At 35.9% G+C, this 13,370-nt stretch overlaps 1 long non-coding RNA gene across 1 annotated transcript; it reads right to left on the bottom strand.

Annotated features, from left to right (window-relative positions):
* Positions 1-356: 356 nt before the first annotated feature.
* LOC134477299 (uncharacterized) lies at positions 357-9,923 on the bottom strand. The gene is made up of 3 exons (XR_010049268.1): positions 9,672-9,923; positions 3,833-4,016; positions 357-905 (listed from the first exon to the last, which is right to left on the bottom strand). It is a non-coding gene; the product is annotated as an uncharacterized LOC134477299 (long non-coding RNA).
* Positions 9,924-13,370: the final 3,447 nt, after the last annotated feature.

The following is a 13,370-nucleotide window of genomic DNA, read 5'->3' as shown; positions in this document are numbered from 1 at the left end:
AAGCTAATAAGGCCTTCAGAACTTACCGGTACTCAGACAACTTCCTTTTGTCCCCTAGAAACATACTCCTCTCAGCAAAACTTAACGATTATAATGAGTTATTTTTTATTTTTACACTCAAATTTTTTTTCTTCCAAAGCCATTATCAAATGTGTCAAGTACAAAGGCCAACTGGAGCCACTCATAGGAAGTGATTTACTTTCAAAATAGAAGTGAAATTCAGAGTGAAACTAATGTTTGCAGAAGTTCTTGTGGAATACTACTGTAAAATTAAAATAAACATGCTTTTAATGCTTGACACTCAAAAAACGTGGCCTTCAAATAATCGCTCAAAAAGGAAAATGGAATTCCACTACTAGAAAGGTAGTCAATTTATTCTGAAAAGTATCCCACAGTTTCCTGGTTACCTTTTTTATTTACACAGGAATGACTAGATAACAATACCTCATCTGCTGAAAAAACAATTTGTTACCCAAATGTTCTCCAGACATCTTGCAATCACTCTTTCTACATAGTTGCCCTTATTAGAAAAATAGACTTGAGCACAGTAACCAAAACTGATATCAGCCACAGTAACCAAACATAGTAACACAACATAGTAACCAACAATGAGGCGTCAAGTCTCCGGTAGCTCATGTTTCGCAGGAAATTGGTTAATAATATCATACAGATTAGAACCGGAGGATGAAATCATCCAATTTGATTATGTGGATAATGATAATGTTGTCCTGGTTCAAATGACCAAGGAATACATAGGTAACATCTGTGTAAAGAATGATCATCTTTTTAATAATTAAGATACTTTTAAATAGCTTTGGAGCGATCTTATCCCTTCTAATAAGGAGGAAACGATGATGTCAGGTATCTGAACCGGGCCCCTGTATTTTTTCATACATGAACTTGTCCTGGAAAACAATGAAGAAAAAAGATTTTACTTGCTGTACTCTAACTTTCCTTTTCGGATTCATCATGTCTTCACAGACCTGGAGGATAAAAAGAGCCTTCTTTGGCTTGGCTATTCTAGGCAAAATGCATGCTATAGCTGCTTCTCAGTCTTCTGCAAAATCTTAAAAATGTGCTTGAATAGTTTACCTTGGAACCTATTAAGTAAAAAACAAAAAGTGAAATACATGGATAATATATCTAAATGATGCTAAGTACAAAACCCAATTATCACCTCTATTTTGTTCATTGGCATGTATCTTTCAGGTAGCTAGTACTCACTAGGCACTCTACAAGATGCAGACAATATAGGAATTTATCTAAAAATTTGTTGTAATTGTATGGTGTTCATATACATAATATTTTAACTTATAAAAGTACTATATGTCCAAGAAAGTTAGAGAAAGAAATAAAAAAACTTTAAATTTACCATCAACAAATAATCATTTTGATTATCCAGAAACACACACTGCAGTATATTCCAGGTTTTTCCTCTGTGTTTGATCAGTATATGTACATGTTTTATTTTTACAAAAGTATAACCACAGAAAATGTCTTTTAAAACAAACTACTAAGAAAATGAAAATGAAGTGATTGAGAAAAAACTTTGTGACACTATATCATACCCACATGAAACTGATTTTTTTGTACTGAGGATCAAACTCATAACCTTGTACTTAACAGGCAAGCGCTTAAACCACTGAGTGAGGTCCCCAGCCCTCAAAGTGTTTCTACAGAAAATATTTTTAAATCTTACAACTAAAAGGCAAATTAAACAATGAGCAAAAGAGTTGAATATTTACCAGCAGATATGATTGATATTTTTGGGTTTTCTAAATTTCTATTTGTTATTAATTCATGTTTGCAGTACCTAACGTTCCCATTCCTTGTGTGGGGTGAGGACATGTACACACACGTCCCATTCCTTTTCCATCCCATTCCCCTCTCTGCCTTTCTAACTCTAAAAATTTCTGCACAGCAAAGGAAACAACCAAAGGTAAAGGGACAACCTACAGAATGGGGAACAATTTTGCTAGCTAATCTTCACATAGGGGACAATATAGGAATTTACCTAGAATATACAAAAACCTAAAAAGAAAATTAAGCTCCTAAAATAAAACCCAATAAAAAATAGACAATAACTTCTCAGAAGAGCAAGTAGTTAATAAATGCATGAAAAAATGTTCCACACCTTCAAACTTAAACCTAAAAGAGTACACAGTTTACATTAAGTGACTTACTGCCTACATAATGTTAATTTTTACAAGTCATACCACACTGAATATACTAATTTTTAACCTAACAGTAGCCTAAAAAGATAGGAAAAAATGTTTCTGAATCAATGTATGCATATCTCTGACATAGTTTGTAATGTCTTCCTATTATGTCTGTTGTCATATAATTAACTTGTTTATCTAATCATGAAGTAGTTCAAATTTGTGCATTTTTTTACTATTACACATTAAATACTATGTTGCTCACTTTGAAAATATGGGTTGTACTTTAAACTACAATTTGGAGAGGATTACGTGGAGCAGCAAAATGAAACATTTAAAGTAAAAAACTAAATAGCTGCCAAATGACACAGACTTTGAGAACATATTGCATATTTAATATATTCAGAGACTTTAAGAGATCTTTTTGATTAGAGAGTAAGATGTGGGCTATCAGAAAAGATAAGGTTGAATTACTAAGCATTAGATCATGAGGTCCTTTCTAAGCAAAGCTAAGCACTCAGGCAGTGCAGGGAGAAAATCTGAAAGATATAATTTCATCCAAGTTTTAGAAAAATCGCTTTGACATCTGAGTTGAGACAGGAGCAGAGACCTGTTCAATTGGCATAATCTATGGGAGACTGATACCTGAGAACCCAGAATGGAGCAGAGGATCCGGGTCTGACAGAGACTTACATCAGGTGGTGCTGAAGGAGTCTAGAATCTAGATCACCTGCGCAGGATGAGAGGCAGAAGACAAAAGACTTGTGACTGAAGCTGAGGGACTGTGTGTCTTAAGTTCGGAATGCATCGTCAACCCTGGGTGAATTTACCAGTGTGATATCTTCAGCAAATAATATAAACAGACCTACAGAACAAAATTTGCCTCTTACATTATTATGTTCTAGTGAGTTTTTAAAATTGAATTACTCTTGCTGTTGCGTTGGTGGTAGTGGTGATGTTATTATCTCAAATATAATACATCCCTGCTGACAGGTCAGATAATAATGTACTTGATAATTACCCTGATATTCCATTTGAATATTTTCCATTTTTTAAGGTTTCAGGCAAAATAGGTTATTATTTTGAGGGAGCATATGTTTACTTTCCAGATTCCCTCTTGAGATTGGACATAGGTAAACTTCTTTTATAAGGTTTATAATGTGCAAACATATATTCCTTTTAATGCTACTGGCCTATTTATTGGATTAAGTAGAAGGATTTGATGTGAAAGCTTAGGATGATATTGAAAACACATCACTTCTATTGTAGCTAAGAAAATCAGCTTTAGAATTAGAGACCTTGTATTGGGCATTATGTTGTAGACCTTTAGCTTTTTATCACAGCTGTGCTTTGTTGCCATGACAACAGAATTAACCATTTCATTAAAATCGCTGAGAAAAGACACACATATTTATGCATGCCTGACTTCAAACATAGTCCCTGTTCATATTGCAAAGGTCTTCTGCGTGTTTATATGCTTTTTAGCTCTAATATTTAGCTTAATGCTTCTATAGGATTTTTTAAGCAAAGCTTTAGATGTTTAAAATTAAATTTCTATTGGCTGCATTGGTTTGGCTGCTTTTTAGTGTCTCCTGCGCGGTGAAATGAGCTTCCAAATCTGAAGCTAGTGAAAGCAATAGGAAAGGAAATTTAATACAAAAGAAAACAGTTACCTGTTACAAGAAAAGTCAGTTGTTTGTTTTTTCCTTCTTTTGGGCTCCACTTGGTGAAATGGGTGTTACTATAAATACTGAAGAGTAATCCCTCATCAAAATGGGTGATCCAGCTGTTTCTGTTGCTGCAGAAAGCAGGTAGTGTGCTGATTGCAATTGTGATGGAAAGGCAGAAAAAAATTTCCTACGACAAGTAAAATCCATTATTTTGAAAATAATACCTCAAGAGAACAATTTTGTCATTTCCCCAAAAACTACGCTACTCACCTACACATTTGTATCTAGCCTTTCCTTTGATGGAAAAAATCCATCTAATATGGAACTCGATAAATATTCATATTTTTAATGACCAATGCAAAATTTCCTAATTAACATTAAAAGGATTTGAAACTGTTCACTGTTTTCTACACATGCACTCTAGTTAAATAACAATTATTCTTAGTTTTTTTTTTTTAATTTTTGGTTTTATCAAGACAGGGTCTTGCTATGTAGCTCAGGCTGGCACTGAACTCAGGCAAATTCATTTTGATCCCCCTGAGTGCTGGGATTATGGAATGTGCTATTACATTTGATCCGATTTTTAAATAAATAGAAATATTTCCTTCAGAGCTATTATTATTCATTTCTATTGTTTTTGTGCATCCTCCTTGGTACAGCAACTTTGCACCACGCATAACATACATTATCTCATGTAACACATGGAAGAAGAGCTGTTTGAAGAAGGCACCACTATCCCCACTGATAGCAGACTTGGTGTAGCAGCCAGGAAGCAGTATGTGGATCTTAACGCTGTCCTCAAAGCTTGTGCACACACCCAGTAAGGAAAAGGGCCACCCTTGGCTGTGTTTTCTTCATGTAAACATTTTAACAACACTTAAAAGATTCACATTTCATTCCCTCGACCCCCACCCCAGCACCACCGTCAGGGCTTTATGTCCTGATAAAAGATTATCCATAATAATTAAACTCATAAAACAAGAAAGCACATTTGAATCACAGACATAAAATCTTTAAAACTTGGAGAGGTCGTAAGAGGGCAAATATGCAGTTACCTTCTTTTAAATGTCACAAACACCCTTTTAGCTGCCACAGAAATAAGAGACTACAGAATCAACGTGATGTCGTTATTCAGATGTTTGCTTCCTATCATTTTTTTTTTTTTTTACTCTTAAGAAATGGTTTTGGTGAAATGCAGTTCCAATACCATAAAATTCACTTATCTGCAAAATTTTTTTTTAGTATTTTGACAAAGGTGAACAGTGTCCACCACAATCAGGTTGAGGGCATATGAACTTACGAAACTAATGCTCCCAAAACATCCCAATTAACAATCACTTCCTTTTTTCTTTCCTTCTCTATATTCCTTCATCATCCCTGAACCAAAGAAACCACTAGAATACTTTTTGTCTCTTTTTCTCTTATCTATTCTGGCAAAAAAAATTTTCATATGGTATATATTCTTTCACGTCTGGCTTCTCTCACTTAGCATAAGGTTTTCACTGTTCATTTGTCTCCTGTTCTTGGGTACTTCATTCCCACTCATAGCTGAATACTGTCCATTGCATTGATAAACCACATCTTGGCTCTTGGTGGACATTTGGGGTTTTTTCCCCCCACTCTTTGGCTTTCATGGTTATTACTACGAACACTTATGGCCAAACTTTTTTGTGAGGACACTTGTAATTTTGTTTGAAATACTATTTGCTGTCAGACTATGCTTGTTTTCTAAAAAATGTGAGGCTCAAACATTCTCTCAGGACTGGAGAGCTTCTGGAGTTCTAAGCTGTAACCTACACCAAAGCTTCAATGCCACATTCTGTGAGTCACGTGGTAGAGGCAAAGTACTGTAATTAACTTAGCTAAGCTCAAGGTTTTCAGCCAGGCTTAAACAATTAACAAAAATACTCAGGTAATTTTGTTCTAAAAGAAAATAACTTTTGTTAAGTTTTTTTTTTTTTTTTTTTTTTTTTTTTTTTTTTGGTCTTTTTCCTTTTTATCGGTACCGGGGATGGAACTCACGATTGCTGCTCGCAAGGCAGGTGCTTATGCCACTGAGCTAAATCCCCAGCCCTGTTAAATTCTTAAAATTGCTAAATGTAAAGAACATAAGACATCATTTGCATAAATAAAACTTATTAAAGTAAGGTAGAATTATCTAGCTTATCTATTTATCAAATATTCATTTTGGAAGTACTCTCTCTTCAGTTGAACTGGAAACTTGGTAAAATAAGACAAAAAAAAAGAAGTTGGAATGTGTGTGTAATCTCCCTTTTTCTTTCCTGTGCTAATTTTATGAAGAATTTGCCAACTTTCTTCTTGCTACTGATGACAAAAGCAAGACCTAACCTTTAACAGATCCCTGGCAGTGATTCTAACTTCTTTTCCATTTAGTGATATGATCTCATTCGTGCATTAATCAGAATATAATGTAATTAGAAATAAAAAGATTGCTCATTTTTTTGAAAACAAAGCACTATAGCTCTTCAAATGGGGAAGTTGCTTCCTTGTTTAAAAGCGAGAGTTTGTCTTTGCCCTGAATTGTATAAAGGGATGATAAGAATCATAACACTGGCCAAAGCACAAAGCATCCAAAGAAAGACTAAGAACATATTCTCAGTATCTTCGAATGATAACTTGTGGGTTCCAAGCATAGTATTAACTTCCATTTTACAATCCAACAGAAATTGAATCAAGTAAATGAATTTTTTTTAACAGTTGCTTCCCATCTCTGCACAAGAGGGCAGCCTTTCACCAAAACCAAGGAAAACACTTGGGCAGAACTCTGCTAATCTGTTACACAGACCCCTTCAATCACAGAACTGTCAAGGCAGAGAGGTCTTTTGACATAAAGAATAAGCAAATTATGAGACAGTAAATACTATGTGTGGCCAGCCCCAGAAAAGTTTTGCCCATGCTGATTCCCATACAAAAGTTCAGCATAAGTGACAATTTGCTTTTAATGTTGCACAAATGGTTGAATTTCTTAAGTTAATATGGACAACTACCATATGGACTTATGAAACTAATGCTAAGCAAATCTTCTTTTAAAAAGTTATTCAGGCAATGAAGTCAATTAACCCTAAAAGAGAGTGTTTATTTTCAGTACTTCACACGTTTTCCTATTGGTAATTCATAATCAGATATCAGGATTTTAAAATAAAATTGTCAAATTAATTTGAAATGAGTGATAATTTATATTGTCATAGTTATAAATATAAAATATAAAATACAAAAAGATTTACCAATAAATTAAGAAAAACAAAAAAGAATCATTATATGCACATATTTTCAAAAAATTAACCACACTTGACAGGAAATGAATAATTTAAATGTATAATGAAACTTGAATGCTATTAAAAAGGGAGCAAAGCTAATTTGTCACACAGAAAAGTGTCACTATCTTCAGGTTTGAAGTTTTCAAATATTACTTTTATGAAGTATAAACTGACCACAGCCCTTTTTTCTCTGAAAGTTTATGGAATTTTCAACTAAATATTTCACAGGAAATTACTGTCTCCAAGAACATAAAGGGTTTTATATGAAGGATTCTGATCAGTTGTTCCTGGTGGACACAAAGGCACAAACAAGCAGAAACTGGTTTAATAAAAGAGGAGAGATTTCAATTGGACACAGGCAGAACTTTTTGAATGTCATAGTGATAAAGAAAAAAGGGAGAAATTTTTCAATAATTTTTCAAAGATAACTGTCAAAACATATCCAGGAAAATGGATACAAGGTATCTTTACTTTTATTACTTATACTTGCAAAACAGTACTAGGCAGGGAAATTAATACACATCTTAAAATGACTGCAACCATTTTGTTTACTTTCCCATAAAGTAGTAATTGCATACTAGTTAATCAAGTAATCAGGTGAACAAGGAGTGGCCTTTCCAGGGTGCTGCTTTGTAAGTAGATACAGGTACATGTAGGTGCATACACTGTTAACAACTGGACAGCCACCTCACTTGCGTTTTCCTCTAGATAACATTTACTTGCAGTGAATATAGCAGACAGTCGACATAGATAAAAAAGGTTCTTCCATTCTTACTTGTTCAGTAAATTTTACTAACCTGAGACCTCATAACATACGGGGTCAGTAAGTGCCAAGCACATTGGCTGGCGTACAATGGCACCTCAACACATATTTATTGAAATGTGTTTTCACAAAATTGCATTGTCTTTTGTAGACTAAAATCTAACTGTACATCCTATTATCATTTTTCACAGATTGCATTAGGGCTGAGATATAGCAAAAACTAAGCTATGAGTCTATGTAACTGTTTGTAGAGCCTTTTCATAAGCTATGGGAATCTGTACTGCTTTTAATTTGATTTTCAGCAAAGAGCATAGTAATCACAAATTGTCGGAGGCTTGCTTTACCAAGAGTGAAACTTCATTCAACAGTGAATATTTATCTGACCATTATTATCTATAAAGACTATGAGTTATAAGGAACATAGAAATTAACAAGACAGGTACCAATTTCCCCCTCTTGAAACTTATAACCTAGAAAATGTAAGCAAATTAAATTTTTAATTCATCATTGCATTAGAAATACTATATGTGCTACAAAAGAAAAGTCCAGAGAGTTATAAAAGAATACAATAAGTGTAGCACCAATTGGTGGGGAGGTGAAAGGTGGTTAGGTTACAGGACAGACATGATTGACATTGAAAAGTGATTTTATAAACCAAGCTGCAGAGGATGAGGAGGACAAGCTGTATGGGGAGTTAATGGAGGGTGCAGGGGGGTCATGTGGAGGGAGAATGTGTTCAGAAATCACATGGGAAGGGTTTATGCAAAGAACTAAGCCAGGGAAAGCATGGTATCATACAAGAAAAATGAGGCCAAAGTCATCAGCATGCACTTGGAGAAGATTATGAGCCTGCCCAAGAGTGAAAAAAGGCCTTCAAAGAAAGAGATGAAAGAGCAAATCAAGATACTCTCTTCCAAAGAGAAACTTACTTCCCTTAAGTCTTTCCCTTCTTCAGTACCGAAAGCACATTTGTCGTTCTTCTGCAACCGATTTCTACAAGCCCTTCTAACCTAACTGTCCATCCCATTTTCTAGAAAAGATAATGTATATTCTAGTACAGCCATTTTTGCTTATGGGAAAATCCCTGTGAGGATTTAATCATAATGTGAAACATTATCAGAACAGTGCAAAATACAAGATATAAATGTTGCGTAATCCTTGGGAAGCCTGTTGTGGATGTGGGTCTTTATAACAAAATAAAAGCTCCACCTTAAACTATAAGTCATTACACTTCTATAAAATAAATTAAATAAATGGCCAACAGGGATATTTTATACAATTTATTGGTGCCTTCTGCAGTCAATGCTGTATCTCATTAGTGGCTCTGTCACTCATGAAAAATACGAGGCCCATCAGCCTCACGGATTAACTTTCAAAGCAAGTGCCCACACATCAAATATACTTTTTAATTATGGAAACAAGCTATAAAGTAGGTGTGTGTGTGTGTGTGTGTGTGTGTGTGTGTGTGGTGTGTGTGTGTGTGTATGTGGTGTGGTGTGTGTGTGTGTGTGTGTATGTGGTGTGGTGTGTGTGTGTGTGTGTGTGTATGTTTGGTTTGAACAGCAAAGAGCACTCAAACTTTCCCCAAATTACCTCTTGTTTGGTTTTTATTTAATTTTTTTTACAAAAAAATACTGTTTTTATTCTTTTAAAGTTATTTCTCTGTACTGACTTCTTTCTGTTTGCAGTCATTGCAATAGTCCAGACTTTGCCATTTTTTTCCTTCTTGACATTTCATTTTTAATTAAAAATGACATTTTAATTAAAAAGAAACATATGTAGAATAAACAGAATAACTCACCAACAGCAGAGAGCTGGGGATGTCCTGTCAACTCAGTTTTAACCTTTCTAGCTCACGAAAGGCTGTGCGGGGCTTCTCCGTAGCAGTTGCCAAGACACATTCTTGACAGCAAAAGAGAAAAAGATGGTCATCAAATCAAGTTACACCTACATTCAGAAAGCCCTAAAAATGCAGAAGGTGGGGGGAGAGAGAGGGTATAATCGCCCCATACTATTATTTTGTACTTTCAGGACTTGCTTCTGCTCAGATGAGTAAAACTCTTTCTTTGGTGGAAGACTCTAGTTTTGCAACTTTTCATGTTTACAGATGGCTTGATTTGGCAATCTTAAATGTTAAGGGAATTAGAAATCTGGCAGTAGATAAGTACAGCCAAAAGTATTACAATTAAAACAAACTATCGTTCCATGAACATCCATAACTAAAGACAACTCCTGCTGCTGGGCTCTACTGTCAGGTGAGTGCCAACTCTTTTCCTGATGTGTGCTGACTCTTTGCACAAAAGCATACTTTGGATTTAGGAGAGACTGCAGCAAGGCTAAATAATGTAACTGAGAATGAATCAGCAGTGTCTGAATGCTTCATGGAGTAAGTGATTCTTGCAATAAATTATCCTGTAGCACTGATCGGCCTGTGTCCTGGGAAACCACCCAAAAATGATGAGGATAAACAGGGACTAAGTCATGACCCAGTTTCCATCACAACCAGTGCGCACTTTCTGATGAGTATAAGGGCACTGAGATGGCAAGAATCATGAAGCGCCACAGTAATGATAGCCTCGCAGGAAGGAAGGAAGGAAGGAAGGAAGGAAGGAAGGAAGGAAGGAAGGAAGGAAGCAAGGAAGGAAGGAAGGAAGAAGGCAAGATAATTATGTGGCCTCTATTAGATGTCAGTGATCTGTCGTTCTAGTTTAACAAGAATCCTGTAAGTCAGTGTTGTGAGTTCAATTGATGCCCCCCAAAACAGATATGCTAGCCTTAATTTCTACTGTTTCAGAACATGACCTTATTTAGAACTAGGATCACTGCAGATGTGATTAGTGAAGTTCAAGGAGGGGCTGTGCAGCAGGTGTAGCTTCAATCCCACATGATTGGTTCCACCATGAGAACACAGACTTGTGAAGATAGACACACAAGGAAGAATGATTTGTGATGGTAAAGTCACATATTGGATTTATGCAATTACAAATCTGTAAGTGGCAAAAATTGGTAGCCATTCACCAAAGCAAGAAAGAGACAAACCTTCTGCCAACAATTTGATTTTGGACTTGTAGCTTTCAAAACAATGAGACAATACACTACTTTCATTTCAAACCAGCCAAGTCATGATACTTTGTGATAAAACTCTACAGAATAAATACAGTGAGGTAGAATTATATTGCCACATTACAGAAGGTAAACTGTGTCTTAGAAAGCTAATATATTTTGTCAGGATCTCATAGCTATTGAGAATCCCCAACTCAGGCTGTCTCAAGCCTCTACTCTTCCACAAATATTAAATATCTCCAGGCCTTATAGCCAGCTATACAAACTGATATTAAATATAAAAATATGAGGAATTTATCACTTAAAAACACAGATATGATCTAATAATAATGAAACAGGTCATTACACATTTTTGATACAAATATATTACCTCATATTAACAATAAACACAAAATCCTCAGGCTAACTTCTTTCAACATATATTTATTGAACTACTGTTGTCTCTTCTGCAGATGATATTGCCTGTTCTGTAAAGACAACTCTGAAAGCTGCCTTAAGCAGGTATTTAGCTAAGCATGGGAAATGTCCTACAGTACCATGGATAGCACCATGGGGTTTTCTGCTCAGGTATGTACTGGGGACCAAGGTACTGTACATGGAGATTATTACACATGGGTCAGAATTCACTCCACTAGGTGCTCAAGGTAAATGTGATGCAGTTAAGTTGTTTTTAAAAGAAATTTTTAAAATCAGTGATCTTCATCATCGATGGCTTCCTTTGAGAAATGGGAAAACAGACCAATTGTTCTTACAGCTTAAACACTGACTATGTGAATCAAATGTACCTTCACATAGTCCCAAACTGCCTAACTATCTAGAGGAAGTATGGATATATCTAGATTCTATGTCTCCACACACAGACTGAGCAAAGAGGACAGAAATTGCCTACCCCACTCCAAACATATCTGCTGTCATTAGCACTGTCCTCATTAATAAGACTTTACCATGCATAAACTTGACTTCAGGCAAATAGTTTGATTGGTGAGGAGAGAAATTTCTGGAAATACCCATTAACTCTTAAATGGAAAGCATCAATAATTTATATCCTTAGAGTCTTTGAATTTCTTCCTTCCAAAATCCTTGCAGTTTTCATTACTCCTGGTCTATTATATGCTAATCTTTACCTGATCCTAATCAAGTCTCCCTATTGAAATGGCCATCTTTTTAAAAGTCTCAAATTTCTATAAAGCTAAGACTTGCTTCCCTACTCCTGCAGACACTGCTGAAGTTCTAATGGAAGAAGCCCTCTCTGACCTCAGGAAGTACAGAGCTGAACTTCATCTCATCAGCAGTTTGTGCTGGTGATAGTTGAAGAGGCAGCATTCAATAAAAATAACAGCGAACATGGGAAAAGGTGGAAGTCTGGAGGGAAAATGCCATTGCTGGTGTCTAATACCCTGGTCTCTAGCAGTCTGAGAGCCAGCAAAGAAGAGCACAGGTAGAGAGAGTTGAAGAGGGCTTCAGAGAAGATTTTGGGCAAAATAGTTGGGTGTCGTCATGGAGTTCTCCCAGAGACCTTATTGTAGGGTGATAAAAATGGAACCTGGGGCAGACATGTGAAAAGGAGCTGAGTAAAGAAATATAACACAAAAGCAGCCCAAAAAGAGCACTAAGATGTAAAAAAAAAAATTGGTTACTCTGAACCAAAAAGTATGGAAGGATCAGCAGGAATGACTATTGCCCAAAGAACAGCACTCATGCGCGCGCGCGCACGCACACACACACACACACACACACACACACACACACACACACACGCACGCACATGCATGCATGCTTTAGAGAAAGTGAGGCAGGCCATAAAGTGTCCTTCAAAAAAAGAGTTGATTGAAATTTGAATTAATCTTGAAATGACTTTGAACTCCTTGGACCAGTTTTATAGCTCCACAATATGCATCAACTTTAAGGACACATTGCTGACTTCTCGGGTGTGAGTGATCCCACTGTGATACAGAAAAAAAGTGTAAGTCAAAAACTGGTGTCTCCTAAACTTATGAAAAGAATAGCCCAGTTTTCCTGAAGCTCTTCAGTGATTAAACTTGTTTCATTCCATTACCTTCAACCCTGATCAAAAGGAGAAAATAATATGGTTTCTCTCATCATTTCATAATCATTCTTTAAAGCAGTGGGATCTATTATACAAGCTAAGTTCTTATCGTCAGCCTCCCTGGGACTTCCTGCTGTATATCCCTGGCTGCTAAACAAAATCTTCTCCCTTAGAATCACTTAGCTTTCTTTGGTTTTGTTTTTAAGCAGAGTGATTTATCAGATTTTGAATTTTGTTTTGATTTTGAAGCATCAGCCACATTATCAGCTTAGATATGCTCAATTTGTTTATAAGCCACGGCTTCCTAGAGAGGCAGGACAATTGGCTGCATGAATTGCCTTCTGTGACCAAGCAACTTCTTGTTTCTTTGCTCTTGCCTCCTCCTCTGAA

The sequence above is a fragment of the Cavia porcellus genome, unplaced genomic scaffold (assembly GCF_034190915.1).
Source record: "Cavia porcellus strain 051 isolate PalLab524CR breed Dunkin Hartley unplaced genomic scaffold, mCavPor4.1 scaffold_1, whole genome shotgun sequence".
Classification (NCBI taxonomy): Eukaryota; Metazoa; Chordata; class Mammalia; order Rodentia; family Caviidae; genus Cavia; species Cavia porcellus.
This window is presented reverse-complemented; position numbering and strand designations above follow the sequence as displayed.